This window comes from Bombina bombina, chromosome 6 (genome assembly GCF_027579735.1).
Source record: "Bombina bombina isolate aBomBom1 chromosome 6, aBomBom1.pri, whole genome shotgun sequence".
Lineage (NCBI taxonomy): Eukaryota > Metazoa > Chordata > Amphibia > Anura > Bombinatoridae > Bombina > Bombina bombina.
In genome coordinates, this window is record NC_069504.1 from 1,058,532,646 (window position 1) to 1,058,560,461 (window position 27,816).

The window sequence follows — 27,816 nt, forward strand, 5'->3', positions numbered from 1 at the left end:
GTTGGGGTAATGATGGAATTATCGACAGTAATAGAAAAATGGGGGTGGAGATTTTGGAAGAAGGGGGAAAATAAGGAGTTTAGTTTTTGAGAAATTTAGCTTAAGGTCGTGAGAGTACATCCAAGATGAGATATGAGAGAGGCAGTTAGGGACACGAAGGGGATAGGTATGGTGCAGAGAGGTAGATTTAGGTGTAATCAGCATACAAATGATATTGAAACCTGTGGGACTTTTTTAAGGAGCCTAATGGTGATGTATAGGTTTAGAAGAGAAGGGGACCAAAGAAAGAGCCTTGTGGTGTCGAAAAAAAAGTGGTAAAGAGGCAGAGGATGCACCAGAGAAGGCAACACGAAAGGTATGGTTAGACAGGTAGGAAGAGAACCATGAGAGGGCTGTGTCACAAATGCCAAAGAATTAGAAGGTTTAGAGCAAAAGAGGGTGGTCAACAGAATCAAAGGCTACAGACAGATAAAGGAGGATTAGCAGAGAGAACTGGCCTTTCAATTTTATTGTATGTAGGTTGTTGGTACCCTTAACAATTGATGTCTCTGTGGAGTATTGCGGGCAAAATCCAGATTGCAGTGGGTGAAGGAGTGAGTTTAATGTAAGGAAATATGATAGATGTGTATATACTAGCTTTTCTCGAAGTTTTGAGGCAAGGGGGAGTGGGAAATAGGGCGGTAGTTGGATGTGGAGATTAAATCAAAATAATTTTTTTTGAAGACAGGTGTGACCAGTGCATGTTTTAGAGATGAGGGACATATACCGGTGCTAAGGGTTGGTTGGAAATATGTATAGGGGTAAGGGGAGTAGCTGTGAGGGGCTGGGTTCAAGGGGACAGGTGGTGAGATGAGATAACAGTATAAAACCAGATAACTTCTTCCTCAGTAACAGGGGCGAAAGAGGTGAATTTATGACTTTATGGGTTATGGATGATTGCAAGCTGCAGGCTTTTTTGAGGGGGTTGGAGACTTACTATGTTGATAGATTATTTCGTTTCTGATGGAATCTATTTTGTTGTTTACATTGCTGACAAAATCTTGAGCTGAAAAAGAAGTTGTGGGGGTGGGCGGAGAAAACTATTGAAAGTGGAGAAGAGACATTTTGGATTTGAAGAAAGAGTAGAGATAAATAAGAGTGGCGAACAAATCTTGCTTAGAGAGGTTAAGGGCAGAATAGTAGGAGTTCAAGATGAACTTGTAACGAAGAAAGTAAGCTGAACACCTATATTTTTTTCAGCGTCACTCAGCAGTGCGGGTAGGTAGCATGTCAGAGTATGCCAGGGCTGAGGATGAGTGCATGACTTCCGAGCTATGGTAGCAGATACCAAATTGTCGAGGACTGATGTAAGGTTGGAATTTTAGTGGCAGATAGACTGGTCAGGGCAGGAAAAGGAAGAGATGGAAGAGAGAAGAGGTTTGAGAGAGTTTTAGAGCTGTTGCAGATCTAGTGACTTAATGCTTATGTGGGTTTGTTGTGAGGGGTAGATGGAAGGAGAGTTGTAGGGAGGGATGAGATGTTGCAAGTGAGGATAGGTCTCAGGTGTGAATCGGGAGCAGAGTGTTAAATTTGGTGTTAATCACTCTCACACTCTCTCATACTGGTCACTGGAAGTTTAACATGGCACCTCATGGCAAAGAAAGAGGAAAAGGGGGAATTTGTGAAGTTTGAGAGAGTGCATCGATAGCTGAAAATAAAATCAAGGAAGTGACCATCTTTGTGAATGGGAGAGTCAATCCATTGTAACAGACCGAAAGAGGAAGTGAGTTGGAGAAGGCCAGTTGGATTGTCAACAGGGTGGTTGAAGTACCCAAGAATGAGGGCAGGTTGTGTCTGAGGAGAGGAAATAAGGTAGCCAGGCAGCAAAGTGATCTAAAATTGAATTGTAGGAGCCAGGTGGGTCAGTATATGACTACAAACATGTATAGAGAGGGAAGAGAATAAGCAAATCATGTGGGTTTCGAATGGAGAAAATATGAGGGAAAAGATGTGTTGTATTTGTGAAAGGTGTAACAAGAGGAAATTAATCTACATCACCTCCTTGTCTGTTTCCAGACCTAGGGGTTTGGTTGAAATATGACAATGCAGCAGTGGATACTGTGTCTGAAGGAGAGAGCCAGGTTTGTGAGAACCAGAAGGTTGAGGGAGTGGGTGATAAAGAGGTCATGGATAAAAGAGAGCTTTGTGCAAACAGAGCGAGAAGTTCACCAGAGTGCACTAGTGAAGGGGTGTTGGCTTTAGCCACAAGAGGAATTTGAGTAAGTTTACCAGACACACATGGGTGGGTGAGGCTAGGAAGTTGTGGGGGACCAGGATTTGGAGGAGATATATTATTGACATATATGTATGTACAGTACATCCCTCACATTTTTGTTATATTTTATTATATCTTTTCATGTGACAACAACGGAAGAAATGACACTTTGCTACATGTAAAGAAGTGAGTGTACAGGCCTGTATAACAGTATAAAATTTGCTGTCCCCTCAAAATAACTCAACACACAGCCATTAATGTCTAAACCGTTGGCAACAAAAGTGAGTACACCCCTAAGTAGAAATGTCCAAATTGGGACCAATTAGTATTTTTCCCCTCCCGGGTGTCATTTGGACTCGTTAGTGAATATGGAGCAGGTGTGTTAAATTTGGTGTTATCGCTCTCACACTCTCTCATACTGGTCACTGGAAGTTTAACATGGCACCTCATGGCAAAGAACTCTCTGAGGATCTGAAAAAAAGATTGTTGCTCTACATAAAGATGGCCTAGGCTATAAGAAGATTGCCAAGACCCTGAAACTGAGCTGCAGCACGGTGGGCAAGACCATACAGCGGTTTCACAGGACAGGTTCCACTAGAACAGGCCTCGCCCATAGTCGACCAAAGAAGTTGAGTGCACGTGCATTAGCGTCCTATCCACGAGGTTTAATTTGGGAAATAGACGTATGAGTGCTTGCCAGCATTGCTGCAGAGGTTGAAGGGGTTGGGGGGTCCAGCCTGTTAGTGCTCAGACCATACGTCGCACACTGCATTAAATTGGTCTGCATGGCTGTCGTCCCAGAAGGAAGTCTCTTCTAAAGATGATGCACAAGAAAGCTGCAAACAGTTTGCTGAAGACAAGCAGACTAAGGACATGATTACTGGAACCATGTCCTGTGGTCGATGAGACCAATATAAACTTATTTGGTTCAGATGGCGTCAAGCGTGATGTGGCCGGCAACCAGGTGAGGAGTATAAAGACAAGTGTGTCTTGCCTACAGTCAAACATGGTGGTTAGAGTGTCATGGTCCGGGTCTGCATGAGTGCTGCGGCACTGGGGAGCTGCAGTTCATTGAGGGAACCATGTATGCCAACATGTACTGTGGCATACTGAAGCAGAGCATGATCCCCTCCCTTTGGAGACTGGGCGCAGGGCGTATTCCAACATGATAAACGACCCCCAAACACACCTTGCTAAAGAAGCTGAGGTAAAGATGAGGACTGACCCCAAGCATGTCTCCAGACCCTAAACCCTATTGAGCATCTGTGGGGTATCCTCAAACGGAAGGTGGGGGCAGTGCAAGGTCTCTAACATTCCACCAGCTCTGTGATTGTTCTCATGGAGGCGTGGAATGACGGACTCCAGTGGCAACCCTGTGAAGATCTGGTGAAACTCCATGCCCAAGAGGGTTAAGGTCAGTGCTGAAAATAATGGTGGCCACACAAAAATATTGACACTTTGCACATTTCCACTTAGGGGTGTATACTCACTTTTGTTTGCAACGGTTTAGACATTAATGACTGTGTGTTGAGTTATTTTGAGGGGACAGCAAAATTTACACCTGTTATACAGGCTGTACACTCACTACTTTTATTTGTAGCAAAGTGTAATTTCTTAGTGTTGTCACATAAAAAGATATAATAAAATATCTTACAAAATTGTGATGGGGTGTACTCACTTTTGTGAGATACTGCTATCTCCTATGGTAAAGCACCTTTACCTGCCCTCTAACACCTTAAAGGGACAATAAACCCTAAAAATAATGTTATTTAATTCTGCACATAGTGCAGAATTATTATAACATTATTTAGGTGCTATAGCCTAAACGCCTTTTTTACCCTTTTAATTTGCTAAAATCTATGGCGCTTTTACAGACACGCTCTCTGCTCTCTGCTGAGCGGGTCTGTTATTTTTAGTCAGCGCCATCGGGCCAGCTGTATAGTCACAGCCCGGCCCGACCGCGCCATAGCACTAAGTGCAGCTCGCTCCTGTCACAGAGCGAGCAGCTGCACCTTAGTCTTATGGCGCGGTCGGGCCCGGCTGTGACTATACAGCTGGCCCGATGCGCTGACCTAAATAAACAGACCCGCTCAGCAGAGAGCAGAGGAGCGGGTCTGTAAAAAGCGCCATATTTTTAGCAAATTAAAAGGTTAAAAAAATGCGTTTACGGCTATAGCACCTAATAATGTTATATAATTCTGCACTATGTGCAGAATTATATAACATTATTTTTAAGGTTTACTGTCCCTTTAAGACCACATATTTTCGCAATTCTTTTTTTAAAAATATTTTATTAGATTCTGTTATTATGAGTGTAACTTTACTTTGTAATGTATTTATGATGTTTTATGTGATATTTTTTTGTTTCTGAGAACGCGCTATCCTGATACGTGTTAACTTCAATTGCGCTTGAGCAATCGTGTTTACTTTCAACTTTAATAGGAGTGCTACACCCGACGCGCAAACAGCTGCGATAAACCCCTTTTCGTTCTCGCGTAATTGTCTAGCGCAGCCATCTCATAATCTGGCCTTAAGTAAAGGGTCTCCTGTTAGTATAGGCCAATATTTAGTTAATAATCCCCTCTAATTCTGGATACTCCCTTCACTATATTGAGTATTACATTTTACTGGTCCCACTTACTTTACCTCTTCTTTTCTACAATTTTTTTATTATTAATCAGTAGAGATCCCTTGTTCTTCAATAAATCATATGCAGATCTTTTTCTTTATATTTTTTACAATAAATTTGTCCTTCTTCCTGGTAGTCACTTAACTTAGCTTCTTCCTGGTAGTCACTTAACCTCTAGAACAGTTTCTTCCGGAACCTAGTAAATTGGCCTTTGGGAATATTTAACGGCTCTGTCACAGACCTCAACGCAGTGGCTATGTGAAAAACTGCTATATTGTTTAACATTGGGACTAAAAGTAAGACTGTTTAATTTTTTTGTGATTTGGACTTTAGTGCTCTTTTAATATTCTTTTTGTTGTACTGTAGGTTTTACTCCTGTTGGGTTAACGCTGATGAGCAATAAGTGTTAGAGTTTTGTTCCTGTTTGAGCTCCTCCATTTAAGTCTATATTGAAAAAGTTAGTGCGGTTCGCGATATCCAAAGTCCTGAAATGATCCCACATCAACTTTTACTCATGCACAAACATTTTACTTTGAATTTGTAATACGCACACTAATACGAGTGCATTAAAAATGTTACTTCTGCCGGTGTTTGCGCACCGCGATCGAAAGCGTTAGAGTGGACGCCACTTGTAATCTGGGCCCTTAATGCGTAATTTAGATTTGATTGCAATATTGGTGACACATCAAAGGTTTGGAAAGACCAGGATTTTTTTCCAGCATATTTAATAGTTTGTTAACAGTTGACATTTCACTAAATATTTTTTGTTTTTGTTTTCAGACAACTAACAATCTCTTAATATTGTCATTAGTTAGGGCAGTGGGTCTGTGATCGTAGGTGAAGGAGGCTCGTTCTTTCAAAGAGGTTTTCAGAATATCAGGAGTCAGAGACCAATTAAAGGCAGAAGAAAATGAGATACAACAATCAGCAGGAAATGGCATGGTCAAGACAATAGGTAAGAAGTGGAGTTCAAAAAAGTATCAGTAGTCCTCAACTGATAAACAGTTATAAATCAGAAACTCCCAAAAGTCAGAAAAACTCAGTGTCAGAACTCAATGAAACATATCACACAGATAGGACCTTAGGCATGAACAGGATGATCCTGTATAAGGACTGGTGACAATTAAGTACATGTGCAGTGAAAGTGATCATGAAAGCAAGATTTCAAGAGCAAATGTCAGCACTATAACTTTCCAAATATATATAACAGTTCAACTTTCCAGCCACGGCTATGTGAATCAAGAATTACATTTTTATACATCAAGAGCATCAACAACAATAGGTACAGGAGAAGACACTCTGTTATAAACCTCTCAGTTGGATGGACCACAAAATACACATTCCTAACAGCATTACAGACCACTCTAAGATATATCAGGATTAATTTCGATCTATATCAGATATATCAAGATTAATTTTGAATCAATATCAGATATATACAGGATTAATTTCGACCGGCCTAACCCCACCTTCTTGTCCCCCACATCGCTGTCAGGATGCCAGGAAGCAGACTGAGACGAGAAGTGCAAAATTAATCACACCTTTATTAATAGCAAAAAATAATAAAAAGTCCACAAGTCAAATAAAAGCCAGGAATCAAAACCCAGAGCTGGTAGTCAGACGAGCGAGTCAGGAGCCAAAGCGAATAGTCAGACGAGCTGAGTCAGGAGCCAAAGCGAGTAGTCAGACGAGCCGGAATCAGGAACAAGGAGAACAACAGAGTCAGGAACAAGCCAGGGATCAGGAACCAGGAGGGACGTCAGACAGCCAGGTAATACAACAGGAGCTATAACGCAAGGGAAAAGCATACTGAACAGAGGCCCTTTAAATACTAAGTGATACATCACAATTCTGAGACTGCATCCTGTCCCACATGGATGCTGTACACAGTCTGGCCATAAAAGGAAGTGCAGGAAAATGAGCAGCATCACACAGTAAGCACCAGAGTCAAGCAAGAGAGGTGAGTAAAATGGCTGCCAGCAGCACATGGCAAACAAAACAGGGAAAAAAACCCTGACAATCGCAAACACCTAATTAAACTATTTACCCCTAATCCTGCTATCCCCCAACATTGCAAACATCTAATTAAAATATTAAAGTGACAGTTTACTCAAAAATGTTCTCCCCTTTAATTTGTTCCCAATGATCCACTTTACCTGCTGGAGTGTATTCAATTGTTTACAAGTAGCACCATTACCCTTATATTGGCATTTGAAACAGTTTATTTAGCCTTTTTTATCCCCACCCATCCTGAAAGTTTTTGGCCTTCAGGCCAAGCTGTGTTAACACAGCCAGTAGAAGAAATTACACTTGCAGTGGGTTATAGAAGACATAAGGTAATAAAATGTTAATTTTCCATTGTTCTCTCCAAGTATTGGTGATTGGTTTATGGACAGATATAAGATAAAGAAGCAGGTATATACACAATGTGATAAAGTAATGAGATTTGATTATACCTACAAGCTCAATCAATTTTATTAGGTTGTGGCTTCAAAACGGCTAGATTACGTTTTGCATTATGAGTAAAAAAGCAGCGTTATGGGTTATAACGCTGCTTTTTCACTACAGCTGCTGTAACGAGTCTTGTCACAAAAGCTGCACCGCAAACTTTTTTGGCCTTAACGCAAATTAACTTACGCAATTTGCGTAAACTCTTTTTCAATGGGACTTCCATAGCGCCGATATTAGCCCTATCAAAATAAAAAAAGCCCCCCCCCCAAAATAAAAAAAAAACCTAGCCTACATAAAACTACCAATAGCCCTTAAAAGGGCCTTTTGCGGGGCATTGCCCCAAAGAAATCAGCTCTTTTAACTGTAAAAAAAATACAAACACCCCCCCAACAGTAAAACCCACCACCCACACAACCAAAAACCCCCCAAATAAAAACCTAACTAAAAAACTAAGCTCCCCATTGCCCTGAAAAGGGCATTTGGATGGGCATTTAGCTGTTTTTCAATTGCCCAAACCCTAATCTAAAACTAAAACCACCCAATAAACCCTTAAAAAATCTTAACACTAACCCCTGAAGATCCACTTACAGTTTTAAAGAGCCGACATCCATCCTCAACGAAGCCGGAAGAAGTCCTCAGCGAAGCGGCAAGAAGTCCTCAACAAAGCCAGGAGAAGTCTTCATCCAAGCCGGCAGAAGTGGTCCTCCAGACGGGCAAAAGTCTTCATCCAGACGGCATCTTCTATCTTCATCATCCGGCGCGGAGCGGCTCCATCTTCAAGACATCCGGCGCGGAGCATCCTCTTCTTCTGACGACTAAAGATGATTGAAGGTTCCTTTAAATGACGTCATCCAAGATGACGTCCCTTTAATTCCGATTGGCTGATAGAATTCTATCAGCCAATCGAATTAAAGGTGAAAAAATCCTATCAGTCAATAGGATTGAGCTTGCATTCTATTGGCTGTTCCAATCAGCCAATATGTTCCAATCAGCCAATAGAATGCAACCTCAATCCTTTTGGCTGATCGAATTAGGGGTAGGGCTAGGGGTGTAGGCTAGGTTTTTTTTATTTTGGGGGGGGGCTTTTTTTATTTTGATAGGGTTATTAGATTAGGTGTAATTAGTTTAAATATCTGATAATTTCTTTTTTTATTTTGTGTAATATAGTGGGTTTTTTTTTTTGTAATTTAGGTAATTGTATTTACAGTGGGGAAAAAAAGTATTTAGTCAGCCACCAATTGTGCAAGTTTGGTCGAACTTAATTCATCAATGGATGAGAGAAATGTGGATTCAAATCCAGACAATCACATTGTCTGATTTGGAAAGAATTTATTTGCAAATTATGGTGGAACTTGGCCACCTACAAACAAGCAGGATTTCTGGCTCTCACAGACCTGTATCTTCTTCTTTAAGAGGTTCCTCTGTTCTCCACTAATTACCTGTATTAATGGCACCTGTTTGAACTTGTTATCAGTATAAAAGACACCTATCCACAACCTCAAACAGTCACACTCCAAACTCCACTATGGTGAAGACCAAAGAGCTGTCGAAGGACACCAGAAACAAAATTGTAGACCTGCACCAGGCTGGGAAGACTGAATCTGCAATAAGCAAGCAGCTTGGTGTGAAGAAATCAACTGTGGGAGCAATAATTAGAAAATGGAAGACATACAAGACCACTGATAATCTCCCTCGATCTGGGGCTCCACACAAGATCTGAACAAACATCCCAGAACCACACGGGGGACCTAGTGAATGACCTGCAGAGAGCTGGAACCAACGTAACAAAGGCTACACTCAGTAACACACTATGCTGCCAGGGACTCAGATCCTGCAGTACCAGACGTGTCCCCCTGCTTAAGCCAGTACATGTCCGGGCCCATCTGAAGAATTCTAGAGAGCATTTGGATGATCCAGAAGCGGATTGGGAGAATGTCATATGGTCAGATGAAACCAAAGTAGAACTGTTTGGTAGAAACACAACTTGTTGTGTTTGGAGGAGAGAGAACACCATACCTACTATGAAGCATGGGCTTGCCAACATCATGCTTTGGGGCTGTTTCTCTGCAAAGGGAACAGGACGACTGATCCGTGTACATGAAAGAATGAATGGGGCCATGTATCGTGAGATTTTGAGTGCAAACCTCCTTCCATCAGCAAGGGCATTGAAGATGAAACGTGGCTGGGTCTTTCAGCATGACAATGATCCCAAACACACCGCCCGGGCAACGAAGGAGTGGCTTCATAAGAAGCATTTCAAGGTCCTGGAGTGGCCTAGCCAGTCTCCAGATCTCAACCCCATAAAAAACCTTTGGAGGGAGTTGAAAGTCTGTGTTGCCCAGCGACAGCCCCAAAACAGCACTGCTCTAGAGGAGATCTGCATGCAGGAATGGGCCAACATACCAGCAACAGTGTGTGACAACCTTGTGAAGACTTTGACCTCTGTCATTGCCAACAAAGGATAGATAACAAAGTATTGAGATGAACTTTTGATATTGACCAAATACTTATTTTCCACCATAATTTGCAAATAAATTCTTTCCAAATCAGACAATGTGATTGTCTGGATTTGTTTCCACATTTTGTCTCTCATAGTTGAGGTATACCTATGATGAAAATTACAGGCCTCTCTCATTCTTAAGTGGGAGAACTTGCACAATTGGTGGCTGACTAAATACTTTTTTTCCCCACTGTAATTCATTTAATTTATTTAATTGTAGTGTAATGTTAGGTGTTAGTGTAAGACAGGTTAGGTTTTATTTTACAGGTAAATTTGTATTTATTTTAACTAGGTAGTTAGTAAATAGTTAATAACTATTTAGTAACTATTCTACCTAGTTAAAATAAGTACAAACTTGCCTGTGAAATAAAAATAAACCCTAAGATAGCTACAATATATAACTAATAGTTACATTGTAACTATCTTAGGGTTTATTTTACAGGTGTTTAGTTTTAAATAGGAATTATTTAGTTATTAATAGTAGGTTTTATTTACATTTATTTTAATTATATTTAAGTTAGCGGGTGTTAGGGTTAGACTTAGGTTTATGGGTTAATAATTTTAGTATAGTGGCGGCGACGTTGGGGTCGGCAGATTAGGGGTTAATAAATGTAGGTAGGTGGCGGCAAAGTTAGGGGCGGCAGATTAGGGGTTAATAATATTTAACTAGTGTTTGTGATGCGGGAGTGCGGCGGTTTAGGGGTTAATATGTTTATTATAGAGGTGGCGATGTCCGGAGCGGCAGATTAGGGGTTAATAAGTGTAGATAGGTTGCGACGACATTGGGTGCGGGAGATTAGGGGTTAATAAGTATAATGTAGGTGTTGACAATGTTGGGGGCAGCAGATTAGGGGTTAATAAGTATAATGTAGGTGTCGGCGATGTCAGGGGCGGCAGATTAGGGGTTAATAAATATAATGTAGGTGTCGGCGATGTCTGGGGCAGCAGATTAGGGGTTAATAAATCTAAGATTAGGGGTGTTTAGACTCTGGGTTCATGTTAGGGTGTTAGGTGTAAACATACATTTAGTTTCCCCATAGGAATCAATGGGGCTGCATTACGGAGCTTTACGCTGCTTTATTGCAGGTGTTAGGCTTTTATTCAGCTGGCTCTCCCCATTGATGTCTATGGGGAAATCGTGCACAAGCTCGTAAAACCAGCTCACCGCTGACTTAAGCAGCGCTGGTATTGGAGTGCGTTATGGAGCTCAATTTTGCTCTACGCTCACTTCTTGCCTGATAACGCCGGTTTATGAAAACCTGTAATACCAGCGCTGTAGGTAAGTGATCGGTGACAATAACGTGCAAGTTAGCACCGCACCCCTCATAACGTAAAACTCGTAATCTAGCCGAAAATCAGCTAATTCATATAAACAAATAAGCCTTAAAAAAGCAAGTCTCATACATTTTATACTCTGCAGCTGGTAAAAAAACAGAATTTATGCTTACCTAATAAATTTCTTTCTCTTGCGATGTATCGAGTCCACGGATTCATCCAATACTTGTGGGATATTCTCCTTCCTAACAGGAAGTGGCAAAGAGAGCACCCACAGCAGAGCTGTCTATATAGCTCCTCCCTTAGCTCCACCCCCCAGTCATTCGACCGAAGGCTAGGAAGAAAAAGGAGAAACCATAGGGTGCAGAGGTGACTGAAGTTTTTTAAAAAAAATATATATATATATACTACCTGTCTTAAATAGACAGGGCGGGCCGTGGACTCGATACATCGCAAGAGAAAGAAATTTATCAGGTAAGCATAAATTCTGTTTTCTCTTGCAAGATGTATCGAGTCCACGGATTCATCCAATACTTGTGGGATACCAATACCAAAGCTTTAGGACACGGATGAAGGGAGGGACAAGACAGGTACCTAAACGGAAGGCACCACTGCTTGTAGAACCTTTCTACCAAAAATAGCCTCCGAAGAAGCAAAAGTATCAAATTTGTAAAATTTGGAAAAAGTATGAAGCGAAGACCAAGTCGCCGCCTTACAAATCTGTTCAACAGAAGCCTCATTTTTAAAAGCCCATGTGGAAGCCACTGCAGCCACTTCTCTAGTAGAATGAGATGCTTTTCAGTCAAAAAGAAAGAGAGGTAGCCGTAGCCTTTTTACCTCTCCGCTTACCAGAATAAACAACAAACAACAAAGATGTTTGAAGAAAATCTTTAGTTGCTTGTAAGTAGAACTTTAAAGCACGAACCACATCAAGATTGTGCAACAGACGTTCCTTCTTGGAAGAAGGATTAGGACACAGAGAAGGAACAACAATTTCCTGATTGATATTCCTATTAGAAACAACCTTAGGAAGGAATCCAGGTTTGGTACGCAAAACCACCTTATCTGCATGGAAAACAAGATAAGGGGAGTCCCATTGTAAAGCAGATAACTCAGAAACTCTTCGAGCCGAAGAGATAGCTACTAAAAATAGAACTTTCCAAGATAGAAGCTTAATATCTATGGAATGCATAGGTTCAAACGGAACCCCTTGAAGAACTTTAAGAACTAAGTTTAAGCTCCATGGCGGAGCAACAGGTTTGAAAACAGGCTTGATTCTGACTAAAGCCTGACTAAACGTCTGGGACATCTGCCAGACATTTGTGTAAAAGAATGGACAAAAGCAGATATCTGTCCTTTTAAGGAACTAGCTGATAATCCCTTCTCCAATCCTTCTTGGAGAAATGACAATATTCTAGGAATCCTAATCTTACTCCATGAGTAACCCTTGGGTTCACACCAATAAAGATATTTTCGCCATATCTTATGATAGATTTTCTTGGTGACAGGCTTTCTAGCCTGAATCAGGGTATCAATGACTGACTCAGAGAAACCACGCTTTGATAAAATCAGGCGTTCAATCTCCAAGCAGTCAGACGCAGAGAAATTAGATTTGGATGCTGGAATGGACCCTGGATTAGAAGGTCCTGCCTCATCAGCAGAGTCCACGGTGGAACAGATGACATGTCCACCAGGTCTGCATGGCCATGCAGGTGCTACCAAAATCACTGAAGCGTTCTCCTGCTTGATTCTGGCAACCAGACGTGGAAGGAGAGGAAACGGTGGAAATACATAGGCCAGGTTGAAGGACCAGGGCACTGCTAGAGCATCTATCAGTACTGCCTGGGGATCCCGGGACCTGGACCCGTAACAAGGAAGCTTGGCGTTCTGACGGGATGCCATCAGATCTAATTCTGGTGTGCCCCATAGCTGAGTCAGCTGGGCAAATACTTCCGGATTGAGCTCCCACTACCCCGGATGGAAAGTCTGGCGATTTAGGAAATCCGCCTCCCAGTTCTCTACCCCTGGGATATGGATTGCTGAAAGATGGCAGGAGTGAGTCTCCGCACATCGAATTATTTTAGTCACCTCCATCATCGCTAGAGAACTCTGTGTTCCTCCTTGATGATTGATATAAGCTACAGTTGTGATGTTGTCCGACTGAAATCTGATGAATTTGGCCGCAGCTAGCTGAGGCCATGCCTGAAGCGCAATGAATATTCTAGAATGTTTATCGGGAGGAGAGTTTCCTCCCAAGACCATAAGCCCTGTGCTTTCAGGGAGTTCCAGACTGCACCCCAGCCCAGCAGGCTGGCATCTGTCGTTACTATGAGCCACTCTGGCCTGCGGAAACACATTCCCTGAGACAGGTGGTCCTGAGACAACCACCAGAGAAGAGAATCTCTGGTCTCCTGATCCAGATGTATTTGAGGAGATAAATCTGCATAATGCCCATTCCACTGTTTGAGCATGCATAGTTGCAGTGGTCTGAGGTGTAGGCGGGCAAAAGGAACTATGTCCATTGCCGCTACCATAAGTCCGATTACCTCCATACACTGAGCCACTGATGGCCAAGGAATGGAATGTAGAGCTTGGCAGGTGGTTATGAGTTTTGATTTCCTGACCTCCGTCAGAAATATTTTCATTTCTACCGAGTCTATCAGAGTCCCTAGGAAGGAAACTCTTGTGAGAGGGAAGAGAGAACTCTTTTTTATGTTAACCTTCCACCCATGAGATCTCAGAAAAGCCAACACGATGTCCGTGTGAGACTTGGCTAGCTGGAAAGTCGACACTTGAATTAAGATGTCGTCTAGATAAGGCGCCTCTGCTATGCCCCGCGGTCTTAGAACCACCAAAAGGGACCCTAGCACCTTTGTGAAAATTCTGGGAGCCGTGGCCAACCCGAAGGGAAGGGCCACAAACTAGTAATGCCTGTCCAGAAAGGCGAATCTGAGGAATTGATGATGATCTCTGTGAATAGGGATGTGCAGATACGCATCCTTTAAGTCCACTGTAGTCATATATTGACCCTCCTGGATCAGAGGCAGAATAGTCCGAATAGTCTCCATCTTGAATGATGGTACTCTGAGGAATTTGTTTAGAATTTTGAGATCCAAGATTGGTCTGAAAGTTCCCTCTTTTTTGGGAACCACAAACAGGTTTGAGTAAAACCCTAGCCCTTGTTCCGCTTTTGGAACTGGGCGAATCACTCCCATGGTATGTAGGTCTTCTACACAGCGTAAGAACGCCTCTCTCTTTGTATGGTTTGCAGACAATTGAGAAATGTGGAATCTCCCCCTTGGGGGGGGAGTCTTTGAAGTCCAGAAGATATCCCTGGGACACAATTTCTAAAGCCCAGGAATCGTGAACATCTCTTACCCAAGCCTGAGTGAAGAGAGAGAGTCTGCCCCCTACTAGATCTGGTCCCGGATCGGGGGCTACTCCTTCATGCTGTCTTGGAGGCAGCTGCAGGCTTCTTGGCCTGTTTACCCTTGTTCCAAGCCTGGTTAGGTCTCCAGACTGACTTGAATTGGGCAAAATTCCCCTCTTGCTTTGCAGCAGGGGAAGCTGAAGTGGGACCACCCTTGAAGTTCCGAAAGGAACAAAAATTATTTTGTTTGGTCCTCATCTTATTTGTTTTATCCTGAGGGAGGGCATGGCCTTTCCCTCCAGTGATGTCTGAAATAATCTCTTTCAGTTCAGGCCCGAATAGGGTCTTACCTTTGAAAGGGATGTTCAAAAGTTTAGATTTTGATGACACATCAGCAGACCAGGAATTAAGCCATAACGCCATGCACGCTAAAATGGCAAAATCTGAATTCTTTGCCGCTAATTTAGCCAGTTGAAAAGCGGCATCTGTAATGAAAGAATTAGCCAACTTAAGGGCCTTAATTCTATCCATAATATCCTCTAATGGGGTCTCCATCTGAAGAGCCTCTTCTAGAGCCTCAAACCAGAAAGCAGCTGCAGTAGTTACAGGAACAATGCACGCAATAGGTTGGAGAAGAAAACCTTGATGAACAAAATTTTTCTTTAGAAGACCCCCTAATTTTTTTATCCATAGGATCTTTGAAAGCACAACTGTCTTCGATAGATATAGTTGTACGCTTGGTGAGAGTAGAAATAGCTCCCTCCACCTTAGGAACCGTCTGCCACGAGTCCCGCATGGTGTCAGATATGGGGAACATTTTCTTAAAAACAGGAGGGGAGCGAACGGTATACCTGGTCTCTCCCACTCCTTAGTAACAATATTCGCAATCCTCTTAGGGACTGGAAAAACATCAGTGTAAACAGGAACCTCTAAGTATTTGTCCATTTTACACAATTTCTCTGGGACCACTATAGGGTCACAATCATCCAGAGTCGCTAATATCTCCCTGAGCAACAAGCGGAGGTGTTCAAGCTTAAATTTAAAGGCCGTCATATCAGAATCTGTCTCAGGGAGCGTCTTCCCTGAATCAGAAATCTCTCCCTCAGATAGCAAATCCCTTACCCCTACTTCAGAACATTGTGAGGGTATATCGGATACTGCTACTAAAGCGTCAGAAGGCTCAGCATTTGTTCTTAACCCAGAGCTGTCACACTTTCCTTGTAACCCAGGCAGTTTAGATAAAACCTCTGTGAGGGTTGTATTCATAACTGTGGTCATGTCTTGTAAAGTAAACGAAGTCGATGCACTAGAGGTACTTGGCGTCACTTGTGCGGGCATTACTGGTTGTGACACTTGGGGAGAGCTAGATGGCATAACCTCAGTTCCTTCTGTTTGAGAATCATCTATTGTTATATGTTTAAGTGCTATAATATGCTCTTTAAAATTTATAGACATAGTGCAAGTGGGACACATTCTAAGAGGGGGTTCCACAATGGCTTCTAAACACATTGAACAAGGAGTTTCCTTGATGTCAGACATGTTAAACAGGCTAGTAATGACACAAGCAAGCTTGGAAAACACTTTATTCAAAGTAAATAATACTTAGAAAAAAACGGTACTGTGCCTTTAAAAGAAAAAAAGATGCACAAACTCTGCAAAACAGTGTAAAAAAAGCAGTAAACTTTTCAAAATGTTTACAGTGTAATCATAAAGCCTTAGTAAGATTGCCCCACCAGTCAAATAAATGATTAACCCCTTAATGTAAAAACCGGATTGACAAAACGTCAAACACCGGTATAAAGACGTTCAGCACCTTGCCACAGCTCTGCTGTGGCGCCTACCTGCCCTTAGGGATAGATTTGTGGGGAAAAAGCTTCCTATAGGCCCTCAAGTACAGCAGGACCCTCCGGAGAAGCAGCTGGATGTCTTGAATGTAAAAGAAACTGCGCAACTGAGACGCGAAAATAGGCCCCTCCCACCTCACTCGATGTTAGTGGGGCCTAAAAGAAACACACCAAAGTGTTTCTAAACTAGCCACGTGGGTTAATAACCCTTAAATAAGCCATAATGGCCCTTCAAAGTCCCTCAAAACGTTAATCTTTTATATTAACCTGAATAAAAAAACGTTTTTCCTAAGTATCACCAGTAACAACTGAGCCCTTTATGCAAGCTGGGATTCCATACTAAGTGTCTGAATACAGCTTACCCTTCCCTCATGGGGATACTGCCAGCCTTTTCTAGAATTATCACAGTCTGTCTAGAAAAAAATTGACTAAACATACCTCAATGCAGCTTAGCATGCAAACCGTTCCCCCAACTGAAGTTTTCCTGTACTCCTCAGCCTCTGTGGGAACAGCAGTGGATCTTAGTTACAAAGTACCAAGATCATCATCCTCCTTGCAGAAATCTTCATTCCTTTTCTGCCAGAGAGTGAATAGTACACACTGGTACCATTTAAAATAACAAACTTTTGCTTGAGAAAATAAAAACTAACATTTTTGTCACCACCCTTGCTAGTACTTATAGTAGGCAAAGAGAATGACTGGGGGGTGGAGCTAAGTAAGGAGCTATATAGACAGCTCTGCTGTGGGTGCTCTCTTTGCCACTTCCTGTTAGGAAGGAGAATATCCCACAAGTATTGGATGAATCCGTGGACTTGATACATCTTGCAAGAGAAAAGTAATTGGAAACACATTAAGGGAAAAACAATTTTATAGTATACTGTCCCTTTAACCCCTAATCCCCCATCCCCCCACAACGCAAACACCTAATTAAACTATTAACCCCTAAACCGCCATCCACCCACAATGCAAAGTATTATTTCAATAACTAGGCCCCCTAACTTAACCCAAATTAAAATACACTTAAATTAAATTAAACATATACTAACTACATTAAAAATAAAAAAAATTACAAAAAATAAAAAACCTTAATTACAAAAAAAACTAACATTACTAAAAATAATAAATCCTAATATTACAAATAAATTACCATTAAAATAAACAAACACTAAAATTACAAAAAATAAAAAAAGCTAACATTACCAAAAATAACAATCGGCTAGATTTAGAGTTTTGCGGCCAAAGGGGTGCGTTAGCTACGCGTGTTTTTTCCCCCCCCCCCGCACCTTTTAAATAACGCTGGTATTGAGAGTTCTCTGAAGGGCTGCGTTAGGCTCCAAAAAGGGAGCGTTGAGCCGAATTTACCGCCACTTCAACTCTCAATACCAGCGTTTCTTACGGTAGCGGCCAGCTAGGAAAACGTGCTCGTGCACGATTCCCCCATAGGAAACAATGGGGCAGTTTGGGATGAAAAAAAACCTAACACCTGCAAAAAAGCAGTGTTAAGCTCCCAACGCAGCCCCATTGTTTCCTATGGGGAAACACTCTCTAAGTCTGCACCTAACACCCTAACATAAACCCCGAGTCTAAACACCCCTAACCTTACACTTATTAACCCCTAATCTGCCGCCCCCGCTATCGCTGACACCTGCATTATATTATTAACCCCTAATCTTCCGCTCCGTACACCGCCGCAACCTACATTATACCTATGTACCCCTAATCTGCTGCCCCTAACATCGCCGACCCCTATATTATATTTATTAACCCCTAATCTGCCCCCCCAACGTCGCCGCTACTTTACCTACACCTATTAACTCCTAATCTGCCGACCGGACCTCGCCGCCATTATAATAAATGTATTAACCCCTAAACCGCCGCACTCCCGCCTCGCAAACCCTATAATAAATTGTATTAACCCCTAATCTGCCCTCCCTAACATCGCCGACACCTAACTTCAAGTATTAACCCCTAATCTGCCGACCGGACCTCGCCGCTACTCTAATAAATGTATTAACCCCTAAAGCTAAGTCTAACCCTAACACCCCCCTAAATTAAATATAATTTTTATCTAACGAAATAAATTAAATATTATTACCTAAAGTCTTTTATCGGAACAGCCAATAGAATGCGAGCTCAATCTGATTGGCTGATTGGATCAGCCCATCGGATTGAACTTGAATCTTATTGGCTGATTCAATCAGCCAATCAGATTTTTCCTACCTTAATTCCGATTGGCTGATAGAATCCTATCAGCCAATCGGAATTCGAGGGACGCCATCTTGGATGACGTCACTTAAAGGAACCTTCATTCGTCGTCTAGTCGTCAGGAGAAGAGGATGTTCCGCGCCAGAGGTCTTGAAGATGGAGCCGCTCCTCGTCGGATGGATGAAGATAGAAGATGCTGCTTGGATGAAGATGTTTGTCGGTCCGGATGTCCTCTTCTGCCCGGATAGGATGAAGACTTCTGCCGCTCCGGATGTCTTCTTTTGGTCCATCGCTGCTCGGCTGAGTGAAGACGACTCAAGGTAGGGAGATCTTCAGGGGGGGAGGGTTAGGTTTATTTAAGGAGGGTTTGGGTTAGAGTAGGGGTATGTGGGTGGTGGGTTGTAATGTTGGGGGGTGGTATTGTGTTTTTTTTTCAGGCAAAAGAGCTGATTTCTTTGGTTAAAACTGTAAGAATATGTTTAGACTGTAAGGTAGGAGGGGAATTCTAGCTCACCTTAAAAAACTTTATCCCAATGGTTTTTTAGAAATACGGTTGTGAGAGTAGGTGGCGCAAATTAATGCTATTCCCTATGTGTAATGTATTGTATTGGTTCGTTTATTACTAAAGTTTCTATGTCCTAGGTTTAATTTAGTAAGTTTTAGCGAGTATCGCTATGTCTTAATTTCAAAGTTATTTTGTTTCAAAATAATGTTCCTATATATGCTCAGCAAGTATCGCTATATCTTAATTTCTAAAGTTAAATTTGTTCCAAAATAATGATCATATATGGATGTTCTGTTTTAAAATTCTGTATTAAGGTCAATGAATTGTAATGGAATACTCCTTATTGTAAATATGACCACAAGGCTAGGTTCTAGTTTTTACAATGTTATTATGTCATAAAATTTATTAACATACGATTAATTTGACACCGGTGTCGACTAGTAATAAATAAAATATTTAAAAAACAGATAAAATAGTAATTAACACAGGTTATATTGTTAACATTATCTATGTGGCATTAAAATTATATATAGACAGTTCTATGTATATAGTTAAGACTTGTGCTTTATGATTTCTTGATATGGCTTTGTTGTTCCAATTTACCATACAAATAGGCAGAGTATAAGCGATATGTGACACACTAAAATATAATATGTGTGAAACAGTACCTTATAGTGTATCTGTTTGATGACACTATGTTAGTTGAAACCGGTGAGGTATTTACCCCGGTTTATGATATACATACATTGATTTTGCTGGTGATATGTAGGATAGTGCGGTTAAATAAATGCCGCTAAGTGTGTGGATTCCTTCAATGACCTAGCTTACTTTAGTAGCTGTGGGGTCTTTTCAGTGTTGGATTACACAAGCGGTTAAATATATGTCGCTGGATGATCCTTTTTGTGGTTGGTGATCAGCCTTCTGTGATGGATATAGGTTGGTGTTCCTCCGTGGTGTTTTGGGCTTTTACCTTGATGTAAATGTTTGTGCCGTTCCCGTGACCGCTCTCTATCCGTTTCCCTTGTCAGTCAGTGACCGATCGAATTTTCTTAAGGGTTGGTGGTTCCTGATGGTATCTTTAATGCGGTTACATTCAAACCGTCAAGTGGGGATTCATATGCCGCTTCGGTAGGCTGTTCTGTGTCTTTGATTCTTCTTTGTCGGTCAGTGACCGATCTAGTAGCTACAGTTTCAAAAATGCAGCTTCAAAGATATTGAAGGGGTTTGCACTGTATTTGCTTGATGTTTAGTGCAGTTAAATATACGCCGCCAGATGGATATTTGTAGTTTCAGATGGATTCAGCTGAAAATACCTTTTTTCGATATGTAGTTAGAAGCGCTCCTCTCGTTTCTCTCAAAATCAGTATAGTGGTGCTCTGGTATCTACGCGTTTCGGCTTCAAAGCCTTTGTCAAGATACCTTAAGGATAGATTTGCTTACTATTTATACCTTTTATGTTAACACTTTAAGTGCCTGTTTAATTTCTGTACATTGTGTATGATTTTCACTTAGATCTTGATACGTTCCTAGCTTTTGGATATAAGACATTAGTGTTCATCTTGTATTAATTAAGACTTGTTTGGGACACATATATATGTTCTCATAGTTGAAGAAAAACCATATATAAAAAATACATATATAAATCGTCACTATAAGGAGTAAGCCATTCTCGTGTGTAAACGTTAATTTATAGATGTGTTTTGAGTCTGGTTTTTAACGACTTTATTGTTATTTTTAGAGTGGCCTCCAATTGTGGATCGTTAATGCATTTTACCTGGTGTGTACATAAGTGGATATTAATTCGCTCAATATCCACTAAAGGGAATTACTACATTTCTACTGATTGGTATTATTACCTAATCAATACGATTGTTAGCATCTATTTGAGGTGAATACCTTATGTATAAATTAGAAAATTTGAAAATGATTCGTAAAATTCACTCAATGTCCACTCAATGGTAATACTACCTGATCTTTTTCTACTATTATAAGTTTATTATTGGACTTGAAGATTTTTGTTCCTCTTGTGTTAAATGTATCCTATATATATATATATATATATAACTAGTTCTAGATTATATTGTGAAGGTTCCTATTTGTGATTGTTTGCAAAGAACTGCATTGGATACTATCCACTAAAAAGACTTACTATTTGTCCACTAGATGGTAATGTTGTCTTATATGGTAGTAACTGCTATTTAACGTGTATACCTTTTGGTTAAATATTGTACATGTAAAATGATCTTATTAAATGTGGCTAAATTATACTAAATTTTACTCGATGTATACTAAATGGTAATACTACCTGATCATTTACAACTGTTCAGAGTTTACAACTATTAAGAGTTTAAGTGATAAAATTATGCTTATGTTGAATGTATCCTATATATACCTAGTTCTAGATTCAATTAACAGAGAACTGCTTGTTCCTTCTATAATTGATGCTTATGTTGAATATATCCTATATATACCTAGTTCTAGATTCTATTAACAGAGAACTGCTTGTTCCTTCTATAATTACAGATTAGTGCTTAGATTATCTTAGAGAATAGCATTTAAATCTAATTCACTATTTAGAACTTTTGGGTGCAAAGTTCCCATTTCAAATATTAGTTTAGCTTTTTGGTGAAGAAGTTTCTTTCCTAGATTGCCTCCTCTGCTATCTGGTTTTATTCTCCTGATGCCCCAAAATAGCATTTCATTGGGGTTTCCTCTATGGAATGTTTTGAAATGAGCATATAATCTTGTGTTATCTCTTTCTTTCTCAATGCTAAGGATGTGTTCTCTCATCCTGTCTTTCAACTTTCTGCTCGTTTGACCTAAATATTGAAGTTTGCAAGAGCATTGTATAAGATATATGATGTTGTTGTCAGTGCATCTAATTACATTATTTATTTTTACTTCTTTTTTTGTTACAGTAGATTTAACTGATTTGGATTTGGTGCTGTGTTTGCATGATTTGCACTCATGGCATGGGAAGAAACCTGATATAATCTCATTATTGAGGTCTTGTTGATTAGTATGAATTTTTTGTTTGTACTCACTAGGGGCTAAGATGTTTTTCAAATTGGTGGCTTTTCAAAATATAATATCTGGATGGTGCTTCAATCTTTTCCCTATAATGGGGTCACTTTTGGCAATGTGCCAATGTTTTTTTATATTTTCTATCTGTTTTTATTGACTAGAATAGGTGGTGATAAATGGAATGTGATAGGGGTCTCTTTCTTCATATTTTGTGATACTATTTTTGTCCTCCAAGAGGACCTTCCTATCCATTAGCCTGACTTGTTTTTTTGTGTCAAGTAAAGTTTTAGGGTGAAAACCCTTTTCAACAAATCTTTTGTCTAGAATCTCAGTTTGTGTGTCATAGTCTGATATTTCGGTGCAGTTTCTTCTTATTCTTGAGTACTGGCCCTTTGGTATATTACTCTTCCATTTAACATGGTGGCAGCTCTTATAATCAATATAACTGTTCTATTGAAAAATGTTGTGGTTGTGATATTGTTGTTTATTATGGCTATCTCAATGTCTAAGAAGCTAATTTTTGTTTTGTTGTGTTCATTTTTGAATTTTAGACCAAAGTCATTATTATTGAAATCAAGTATGAACTGTTCTAATAGTTCCTCATCTCCTCTCTAAATGATAAATATATAATCTATGAACCGTTTATAGAGCACGAGATTCGCACCCCATGGAGTATTTGATAAGAATTGTTCTTCGAAATGTCCGACAAATAAATTTGCGCAACTGGGTGCGAATCTCGTGCCCATAGCTGTTCCTCGTTTTTGTATATAGTGACTGCCATTAAATGAAAAATAGTTGTTTTTCAGTATAAATTCCATACATTTCAAAATGAATTCTTGTTGTGGTTTTTCCATTTCACTATCTCTAGCTAAAAAAGTGCTTGTGGCTTCTAGGCCTTTTGTATGTTCTATGCATGTGTATAGTGAACTTACATCGCACGTAACTAAAATGTAGTTGTCTTTCCAGTTTATATGTTCAATTAAATTGAGAAAATGTTTTGTGTCTTTAAGATGAGATGGTATAGTCTTAACGTATTTTTGGAGAAAGAAGTCAGTGTATTGGGATAGGTTTGATGTCAATGAATTTATTCCCGATATGATGGGCCGCCCTGGGGGGTTAGTGATATCCTTGTGAAGAAAGAGATACCACAAGATTATATGCTCATTTCAAAAGATTCCATAGAGGAAACCCCAATGAAATGCTTTTTTGGGGCATCAGGAGAATAAAACCAGATAGCAGAGGAGGCAATCTAGGAAAGAAACTTCTTCACCAAGAAGCTAAACTAATATTTGAAATGGGAACTTTGCACCCAAAAGGTCTAAATAGTGAATTAGATTTAATTGCTATTCTCTAAGATAATCTAAGCACTAATCTGTAATTATAGAAGGAACAAGCAGTTCTCTGTTAATAGAATCTAGAACTAGGTATATATAGGATACATTCAACATAAGCATCAATTATAGAAGGAACAAGCAGTTCTCTGTTAATAGAATCTAGAACTAGGTATATATAGGATACATTCAACATAAGTATAATTTTATCACTTAAACTCTTAATAGTTGTAAACTCTGAACAGTTGTAAATGATCAGGTAGTATTACCATTTAGTATACATCGAGTAAAATTTAGTATAATTTAGCCACATTTAATAAGATCATCTTACATGTACAATATTTAACCAAAAGGTATACACGTTAAATAGCAGTTACTACCATATAAGACAACATTACCATCTAGTGGACAAATAGTAAGTCTTTTTAGTGGATAGTATCCAATGCAGTTCTTTGCAAACAATCACAAATAGGAACCTTCACAATATAATCTAGAACTAGTTATATATATATATATATATATATATATATATATATATATATATATATATATATATATATATATATATATATATAAAATACATTTAACACAAGAGGAACAAAAACCTTCAAGTCCAATAATAAACTTATAATAGTAGAAAAAGATCAGGTAGTATTACCATTGAGTGGACATTGAGTGAATTTTACGAATCATTTTCAAATTTTCTAATTTATACATAAGGTATTCACCTCAAATAGATGCTAACAATCGTATTGATTAGGTAATAATACCAATCAGTAGAAATGTAGTAATTCCCTTTAGTGGATATTGAGCGAATTAATATCCACTTATGTACACACCAGGTAAAATGCATTAATGATCCACAATTGGAGGCCACTCTAAAAATAACAATAAAGTCGTTAAAAACCAGACTCAAAACACATCTATAAATTAACGTTTACACACGAGAATGGCTTACTCCTTATAGTGACGATTTATATATGTATTTTTTATATATGGTTTTTCTTCAACTATGAGAACATATATATGTGTCCCAAACAAGTCTTAATTAATACAAGATGAACACTAATGTCTTATATCCAAAAGCTAGGAACGTATCAAGATCTAAGTGAAAGTCATACACAATGTACAGAAATTAAACAGGCACTTAAAGTGTTAACATAAAAGGTATAAATAGTAAGCAAATCTATCCTTCAGGTATCTTGACAAAGGCTTTGAAGCCGAAACGCGTAGATACCAGAGCACCACTATACTGATTTTGAGAGAAACGAGAGGAGCGCTTCTAACTACATATCGAAAAAAGGTATTTTCAGCTGAATCCATCTGAAACTACAAATATCCATCTGGCAGCGTATATTTAACCGCACTAAACATCAAGCAAATACAGTGCAAACCCCTTCAATATCTTTGAAGCTGCATTTTTTAAACTGTAGCTACTAGATCGGTCACTGACCGACAAAGAAGAATCAAAGACACAGAACAGCCTACCGAAGCGGCATATGAATCCCCACTTGACGGTTTGAATGTAACCGCATTAAAGATACCATCAAGAAGCACCAACCCTTAAGAAAATTCGATCGGTCACTGACCGACAAGGGAAACGGATACAGAGCGGTCACGGGAACCGCACAAACATTTACATCAAGGTAAAAGCCCAAAATAACCACGGAGGAACACCAACCTATATCCATCACAGAAGGCTGATCACCAACCACAAAAAGGATCATCCAGCGGCATATATTTAACCGCTTGTGTAATCCAACACTGAAAAGACCCCACAGCTACTAAAGTAAGCTAGGTCATTGAAGGAATCCACACACTTAGCGGCATTTATTTAACCGCACTATCCTACATATCACCAGCAAAATCAAGCGTGTATATCATAAACCGGGGTAAATACCTCACCGGTTTCAACTAACATAGTGTCATCAAACAGATACACTATAAGGTACTGTTTCACACATATTATATTTTAGTGTGTCACATATCGCTTATACTCTGCCTATTTGTATGGTAAATTGGAACAACAAAGCCATATCAAGAAATCATAAAGCACAAGTCTTAACTATATACATAGAACTGTCTATATATAATTTTAATGCCACATAGATAATGTTAACAATATAACCTGTGTTAATTACTATTTTATCTGTTTTTTAAATATTTTATTTATTACTAGTCGACACCGGTGTCAAATTAATCGTATGTTAATAAATTTTATGACATAATAAAATTGTAAAAACTAGAACCTAGCCTTGTTGTCATATTTACAATAAGGAGTATTCCATTACAATTCATTTTGACCTTAATACAGAATTTTAAAACAGAACATCCATATATGATCATTATTTTGGAACAAATTTAACTTTAGAAATTAAGATATAGCGATACTTGCTGAGCATATATAGGAACATTATTTTGAAACAAAATAACTTTGAAATTAAGACATAGCGATACTCGCTAAAACTTACTAAATTAAACCTAGGACATAGAAACTTTAGTAATAAACGAACCAATACAATACATTACACATAGGGAATAGCATTCATTTGCGCCACCTACTCTCACAGCTGATTTCTTTGGGGCATGCCCCGCAAAAAGCCCTTTTAAGGGCTGGTAAGGTAATACAGCTGTTAAGTATTTTAATTTAGATTAGGGTAGGGAATTTTTTTATTTTGGGGGGCTTTGTTATTTTATTAGGGGGCTTAGAGTAGGTGTAATTAGCTTAAAATTCTGTAATCTTTTTTTATTTTTTGTAATTTAGGTGTTTGTTGTTTTTGTAATTTAGTTTAGTTTATTTAATTGTAGGTACTTGTAGTTAATTGATTTAATTTATTTATTGATAGTGTAGTGTTAGGTTTAATTGTAACTTAGGTAAGGATTTATTTTACAGGTAATTTTGTAATTATTTTAACTAGGTAGCTATTAAATAGTTATTTACTATTTAATAGCTATTGTACCTAGTTAAAATAAATACAAAGTTGCCTGTAAAATAAATATAAATCCTAAAATAGCTACAATATAATTATTTGTTATATTGTAGCTATATTAGGGTTTATTTTACAGGTAAGTATTTAGTTTTAAATAGGAATACTTTAGTTAATAATATTTAATTTATTTCTGTTAGATAAATTATATTTAACTTAGGGGGGTGTTAGGGTTAGGGTTTAGACTTAGCTTTAGGGGTTAATACATTTATTAGAGTAGCGTCGAGGTCCGGTCGGCAGATTAGGGGTTAATACTTGAAGTTAGGTGTCGGCGATGTTAGGTAGGGCAGATTAGGGGTTAATACAATTTATTATAGGGTTTGCGAGGCATGAGTGCGGCGGTTTAGGGGTTAATACATTTATTATAGTGGCTGCGAGGTCCGATCGGCAGAATAGGGGTTAATAAGTGTAGGTAAGGTAGCGGCGACGTGGGGGGGGCAGATTAGGGGGTAATAAATATAATTTAGGTGTCGGCCGATGTTAGGGGCAGCAGATTAGGGGTACATAGGTATAATGTAGGTGCGGCGGTGTGCGGTCGGCAGATTAGGGGTTAAAAATTTTAGTAGATTAGCGGCGATGTGGGGGGACCTCGGTTTAGGGGTACATAGGTAGTTTATGGGTGTTAGTGTACTTTAGAGCACAGTAGTTAAGAGCTTTATGAACCGGCGTTAGCCCAGAAAGCTCTTAACTCCGACTTTTTTCTGCGGCTGGAGTTTTGTCGGTAGAGGGTCTACCAGCTCACTTCAGCCAAGACTCCAAAATACCGGCGTTAGGGAGATCCCATTGAAAAGATAGGATACGCAATTGGCGTAAGGGATCTGCGGTATGGAAAATGTCGCGTCTGAAGGTGAGCGTTAGACCCTTTCCTGACCAGCGGGCGGTAAAAAGCCGCGTTAGGGACCCCCCTTAACGCTGCTTTTGACAGCTAACGCAGAATTCTAAATCTAGGGCGAATGAAAAATTATCAAAAAAAAAAAAACATAGCTATACTAATACCCCCAGTTAAAACCAATAGCCCTTAAAATGGCCTTTTGTAGGGCATTGCCCTAAAGTTAACCCGTACACTTATTAGCAAAAAAAATAAAGAAATTACACCCCCTAACCCTAACATCCCCCCCATCCCCACAAAATAAAAAAACCTAAGTAAAAAGAAACTAATCCCTACCATTGCCCTCCTAAAAGTGCATATGATGGCAATTTGCTCTTAAAGGGCATTTAGCTCATTTTCAGCCCATTAAAAATACAAAAAGCCCTAGGGGCCGATTATATCATCAGTCTGTCCGACATGATCCGCTCATAAAAGGGGTACCCTTTCATTTAATCTTCAAGTGTGCGGTCTAGAGAAGATGAAGAGGACCTCCGTGTCACACGGATGATGAAGACTACCGCCAACGCAGCCGCCACTGCCAACGGGATGAAGCTAGAAGATGGACTGCGGCTT

At 39.6% G+C, this 27,816-nt stretch overlaps 1 long non-coding RNA gene across 1 annotated transcript in view; it reads left to right on the forward strand.

Annotated features, from left to right (window-relative positions):
* LOC128662448 (uncharacterized) overlaps positions 1-27,816 on the forward strand; it is a 60,181-nt gene that overhangs the window by 26,750 nt on the left and 5,615 nt on the right. The window contains exon 2 of the long non-coding RNA XR_008402781.1: positions 5,695-5,838. This is a non-coding gene — a long non-coding RNA (uncharacterized LOC128662448). The remainder of the gene's footprint in view (positions 1-5,694; positions 5,839-27,816) is intronic.